The following is a 6,296-nucleotide window of genomic DNA, read 5'->3' on the forward strand; positions in this document are numbered from 1 at the left end:
CCCCAAACTCACACCACTGGTGGAGTCAAAGGGTGCCTCTCAAATGCAAGACTGCATCTTAGTAAGGCTGAATATCTCACCTTTGAAGGTCGCCTCAATTTGGAGGATCCTTGGAAGGCCGCCTTCATTTTGTTTCCTTTATTCTGCGTATTTTGAAGAATGCATCAAGTGTATTCTTCGCATTCCTCCAATCACTCACAATCCTTCGCACACATTCCAATTTATGAAAAAAAAAGACAGAAAATAAGTCTCACTGATCTTGCCCAAATTCATTATGAAATGCGAGGCAAGAAATGTTTTTTCCTTTTTTGTCTTTGGACATGAAGGCTTTTGTTTTCTTTTGTTTTGTGGTAAGGTTAATCACATAATGCCAAACTGACTATGACATGCAATTCTCATTCACTAGAGTGCAACAATAGACAGTCAGTTTTAATAAAGGTTTTTAAAAAGTATTTTTCCAAAATAAATTTTTAAACAGTATTTATGCGTCATGACTAAAGTGACGGAAACCTTTATGACAGCCATGCAGATTTACCTGACAGTCTCATTCTAGCCTTTAATGCTGAGGAGGAAACTAGATTACACACTACTTTACAGAAAAAAAGGTACAAACTGTCACTGGGGAGTTCCCATTTAAAAAGGTGTCCACTTGAAGTACCAATACTGTATATACTTTTAAAGTACTAATATGTACCATTTAGGTACAACCATCTCAGTGACAATTTTGTACCTTTTTTTCTGAGAGCTTAGGACTAGGAAGGACAGTCTTCTGTTTGAGAAGCACCCATCTTTGCTGCTGTTGTCTGGTCAGGACGCAACAAAGAGAACAAAAAGAGCAATATGTTAATAGCATCCCTAGAGACACAGTGTTTCACACTGTTCACATTTTTAAGGAAAATCACTGTACAGTATTAATCTCATCCTTTGATATTAATCTGAGATTGGAGAAAGCATTTTCACAGCAAGAAAACACTTCACCTTTATATTCAATGTGACTTTTTGATTGCCAAAATTTTTTAAATTGACTTTCAATAGGTTTGTTTTTACATTTCTTCCTGCAGCTAAAACAATAAATTGATTTTCCACCATCCAAAGAATTCCTCCATAAACCCATATATCAAAAACTAAATTTTGCTCCTCACTCGAACCATTTTAACCATATTGCAGAGACCGTGTGCCTTCATGGAAATGATTTCTCAGCATATACCAACAGAGAAAATTTGTCCATTGTTCAGAGTTAGCATGATTTGCATGAGCCGCACTATGCAACAGTTCCCGAATACTTGTCACAAAACTAAGGGCTTAAACAAAGATGAAAGGACCGACTTCACAGAGAGAGAAAGTATTCCCCAAACTCTGGGTCTGAAAATGCCTCAATACCTGACAAAAACAGTAAGGGGAAGAGAAATTATCAAAACGCATCTGTGGCTGGCTGCATAACGCATGCTTCTGTATTAGCAATTGACTTTATTGAGACAGAACCACCAGCACGTGGCTGAAACAGAGAAGAAACCTCCTTCATCCAAAATAGGCTGTTTTGCTGCTGTTGCTGCAGTTCTGTTAAGAATATGAAGCAGCTTTGATTAGAACACTAATAGATTGACAACTACAGTGAGTAATTGTTTATTTCTGCTTAAAAACCTTCACTTTCATAAAGAGACATTATTCAAGCAACTGTTATCCTACACTATCAAAATGTGAGTCTTGTGCCATCCAGTTCTTTACTCCAGGCTAAAATTACTCATCTTTTGCCCTCATGTCATTTCAAACCTGCATGATTTTCTGCTGGAAAATATAAGGAAGTTTTTTTTTTTTACTCTGTATGTCCAATCTGTGATGTTTTGGTGGTGCAAGGATAAATGTTTCATGGTGATGTTTTCCTATGAGATTTTCTGGGGAAGGGTGCTACGTTTATTCAGTGGGTCCATTTGACCACCATCTGTTCTGTTCTGTTCATGTTATATGAATGGAGGATGTTATATTAAAAAGATAAACAATACACTATTACATCAAGGCCATAAACAATTCTTGAAGTCTTGAACATCAGGAATAAAAGAAAGGGAAATACAACCATTAAAAATGTAGACTTTATTGTAAAGTAATGAATTTGAACTATTTGTAAGAAATATTTTATGTTAAAATATGTATGCGTTCACACGTTTGCCAATGTAATATCCGTCAGTGTTTCTTGTCTCATTACTAACTTCAGCACTAATGAACTACTTGCATTGCATAAATTATAGCCTATATTTAAAATGGCAAAAAAAATTAGACATCACAGGATGTTGCCGTTGGTTGTTTGACATTCCTATCATAAAACAGTTTTCAAATATCAAATGTTACTTACTTCACACTCTTGACTTGTTAAAGCTTGAGTGTCATTTGGCTTATGTGAACAGTGAAGTCTGGCTTCTTTGATTGGTTTGGTCATCTCAATCATGTTGAGCGCTGGGAAACCGCTGAGGCAGACCAGCACAATTTGGCCATTTCTAAATATTGGGTGGATTCGTCCACCTCAATGTCTGGTGGTTACGGGCCTGCATTACTTGCTCTGTAAAATGAAAATGTTGCACTACTGAGCTCGATTAGGTAAAGGCCAAATGCTCATGGAGACGGCTGGGAATGCTAACTCAGTGAGACAGGGAGAGTGATTCTCTGGATGTTTTTGGAAACTGCCCATTTAATTGGAGACATTTTACAGTTTACCACAAGCTAAAGAGGGAGGATGAGACCAATTTACTCATGAAAAGGGCCTCACTGTTGCATGCACAAAGAAAGTCAAAGGCCACTGACAGTGACAGTTTGACCTTTCCAGCATCTACAGCTCCACTAATTAAATTCCCAAACCTTCATTTTTTGCTTTTTCTCCATTGTCTGGAAGGCAGCTTGGCTGTTGAAACATGCTGCTTCTAGTTTACTCACACATTCTAGACTCTGGGCGAATGGAAACATATGCAAAATATGTACATATCTGAAAAGGAACTGTATTACTATGCATCATGTAAACCTTGCAAGCAAATTACATTTAGCTCCTCTCATTGTAACCGTCTGATTAAAAAATAGGTCACTTAACTATATGGAAAAACTAATGTATGTATAGCTAGAGGCCACAAAGGTCACATCCTGTTCAAATAATAAATCAAATTTATCTTCACTGAAGTAAAAACATGATATCATGAGGAATTACAATGTCCTTGATCTTTTGAGATAAAATACTTAAATTGTACTTTGGAAACACACTGTAACTTTTAGAACTCGTTAAATCCAGAAACTTGCTTTGCTCTAGAAGGAAAAAAACAAACAAAAAAACAATTTATTGAAACAGTAAGCTGCAAAAGTGATGTTCATGTTAACTATCATGGCTGTTTTTGCTCCTAAAAAGCACCCCAATGAAAAAAGTTAAATAATAAAATTATGTGATATGATTGCTGTAGACTGTTCATGAGTTTATAGTAAAATATATATATATTTTTTAATACTGCGTCCTCAAGATGCTTTGCATATTCTGTATCCTTTCAAAAACTTAAGAGTTCCATTTGCACTGCTGTTTTGCTCTGTTTCATTACAAACACAAGCATGTCTCATTAGTAAGACATTATTGAGGCACACATTAATGTAAACTTGTGAAAAGCCACGGAAGGGTGACTGCAAAAGCACATTTGGCCTTGCACTTAGCTAATGCTGATATTTTACCTATATTCCGTGAAGGTAATGATTGTGTTGTTGCTACATTTCCGAGTGATGCCAAAAATAGCTCCAAATCTATAGCTGTTTTCTATTGTTGCTGTTTGTTTGTCTTTTCCAAATATAAATAATGAGTTATTGCATAATAAATTCGTTTCAAACCGTGTGTTGCCTTACCCTGGCCTGTTTCAATATGTCAAACTCTTATTAATGATTTTCATTTAGATCTGTCGGGACGGATTTCGCGGGAAACTGCGTAGGCTATTTTAATTGCAAAATGCATATTTGTATTCATTTCATATAACAATAATGGGTGTGTACTACTTCTAATAATATGTAAATTTATATCGCCTATCGCTTTTTTTTGTTTTTTTTTTTGTAAAGCACATAGCCTACCAGTAAAGCCTCCTGAATATTTAATAGAGAGAGAGAGAGAGAGAGAGAGAGATGAGTGATGCATAATAGCTAGCGATTACACTAACTAAATGTACCTGTATCAAGCAGTCGCTCCGTCTAGTAGCTCATTTACACTGCTGCGCACGTGCGTCAGTATGAGCAGCACGAGCGCTCGTGTGCACCTGTGAAAGACATTCATCTGTCTCGTGAGGAGAAACATCACATTCCAGCGTGAGCCTTCCAGAGGAATGCCTTCATCTCAACACATCACATCACAGCGTAAGTCATTACTTCATTTTTATGTTATGCTGGTGTTTAAACAAGAGGTTTCTGGCAGTTCCTCTGATATTAACGACGGTTTAGTGGCGCCTTTAAAGTTGTATCAAGTTTGCACTGTTGCCTGGTAATGGCTTGTTGTCAAGTGAATATTGCTAAAATAAACTGGATTATTGAGACACAGGGAGTTTTTTTTTTTTTTTTTTTAACTCAAACGGATATGTCTGCTTTTCAATTAAAAACGATGTTAACAGTGCACATCATTCATCACTTATATTCTGTTTCCAGTCTCTTGCCCTGTCTCGTGTGAACGGAAGAGTTTTATGAGACACATGATTTTATCAGATCAAATCTGTCATTATCTAATTCTTAATCTAAATCATTGGAGTTTTTATGATTAAAACATGTAGTGCATTGCACGCATAACTAGCCAAGATGCGTCTTTAATGATCATGCAGTTTGATGGTCATTGTGAATGATTTTTGTCAGATAGCTGTATGAGGTGACTGATGTGTGTTTTACAGATGCACAGAGTATTCCTATAGAAATCCACTCTGAACTGAACTGATGCATTAATTGATCACACAAATACTGCTACAAACCTATATGTGTCATTAGCAGTGAAGTGGTGCACAGAAAGAAGAAAAAAAGACTGATTGGTCCTAAATATTTCAAAGTAACCAAAATATGCAACAGATAACACTGCAGTATATATATATATATATATATATATGCATAAATATTGTATGTTTTGTATTGTATGTATGCATTTACACAATAATCAGGTTTACATAACTAATATTCCCCTCCACCCCTTTGCTGCATGTATAACTTAAATAATTTTGGACTGTTGGGAGACAATATAGACTGTAGTGAATGATGAATATTGAAGTCCATATTTGGTGTTTTTCTGACCATGTGAGCATGTCCTTTGCTATTTATAATCATGTCTAAATTCCACACTATATGTTTCATTAGCATACTGGCCGGTTATGGGCAAATTTTGTTTCGGTTCATTAGCATATTGGCTGATGACTTGATAAGTTGGTCTTGGTAATTTTGTCCCCCTCTCCATGACATGAAAATGATTGATGAAGGGCTTTTTCAGGATCCAGATGAAAGCCTCCATCTCAACATACAGTACTGTACGAGAACACAGTGTGAGTCAGTATTTCATTTTTATACAATTATTGGAGATTTCTGGTTATTGCTAGTCTTTGCTAGATGTTATTGGCGAATCCTGTTTTCTTTCATTAGCATATTGGCTGCTCACTTGATACTTTACCATTTGATCTTTGCATTTTTTTCTTTTTACATGACGTGCAATTGATAGATGAAAGGCTACCTCATACCCTCTATAGCGCACCACTGTTTTAGAGAAAAGAAAGAATTCTGGACTACATCCTGAGACAGTGAGGCACAATAACATGTTGTGCAAGAGTCATTTGTCAACAATAACAGATACTGTGTTATGCACTGGCAACTCTCCGCTCGGGAGCATTTGTCAGCATAGGTTTAGAGTGTGAGGAGCTTATGGGCATTGTCTTGTCATTTCACAGCAGTCTGAGTTTCTGTATTGAGAAGACTTGGATGCAGTCATGTGTTTAGTCTAGAGAAGTGTGTGGTAGAACGGTCTTGGTGTTTTTGTTTTTTCTTCTCACAGTGAAAAGTTTTGAAATTATCCATGTGAATATTGCAGTTCTTGAAGATCGCGTGCAGAGAAGCGTAAAGGGGCTAGATCTAGGAATTATACTGTCAGACTCTGTTCCATGTGTTGTGTGTGTCCTGCTCCCCATGTGCCTTCCCATGCCCTTATTTGATTAGTTTTCTGTTCCTCCCCTGACTGTCCGTGTCTGTCCTGAGGGACCTCCATAGTGCCCACCCCCCTCCCCATTGGATGGTATATGGCGTGAGGTCACGCCTTCCGGAGGGGGGCGTGA

At 37.0% G+C, this 6,296-nt stretch overlaps 1 protein-coding gene across 1 annotated transcript in view; it reads left to right on the top strand.

Annotated features, from left to right (window-relative positions):
* The first annotated feature begins 4,252 nt into the window (after nt 1-4,252).
* Nucleotides 4,253-6,296, top strand: part of LOC107748904 (5-hydroxytryptamine receptor 1F-like) — a 13,005-nt gene continuing 10,961 nt past the window's right edge. Inside the window, exon 1 of the mRNA XM_016563909.1 lies at nt 4,253-4,359. The gene's annotated coding sequence lies outside the window, so the exon portion shown is untranslated. The remainder of the gene's footprint in view (nt 4,360-6,296) is intronic.

The sequence above is a fragment of the Sinocyclocheilus rhinocerous genome, unplaced genomic scaffold (assembly GCF_001515625.1).
Source record: "Sinocyclocheilus rhinocerous isolate Xijiao unplaced genomic scaffold, SAMN03320098_v1.1 scaffold2695, whole genome shotgun sequence".
NCBI lineage: Eukaryota > Metazoa > Chordata > Actinopteri > Cypriniformes > Cyprinidae > Sinocyclocheilus > Sinocyclocheilus rhinocerous.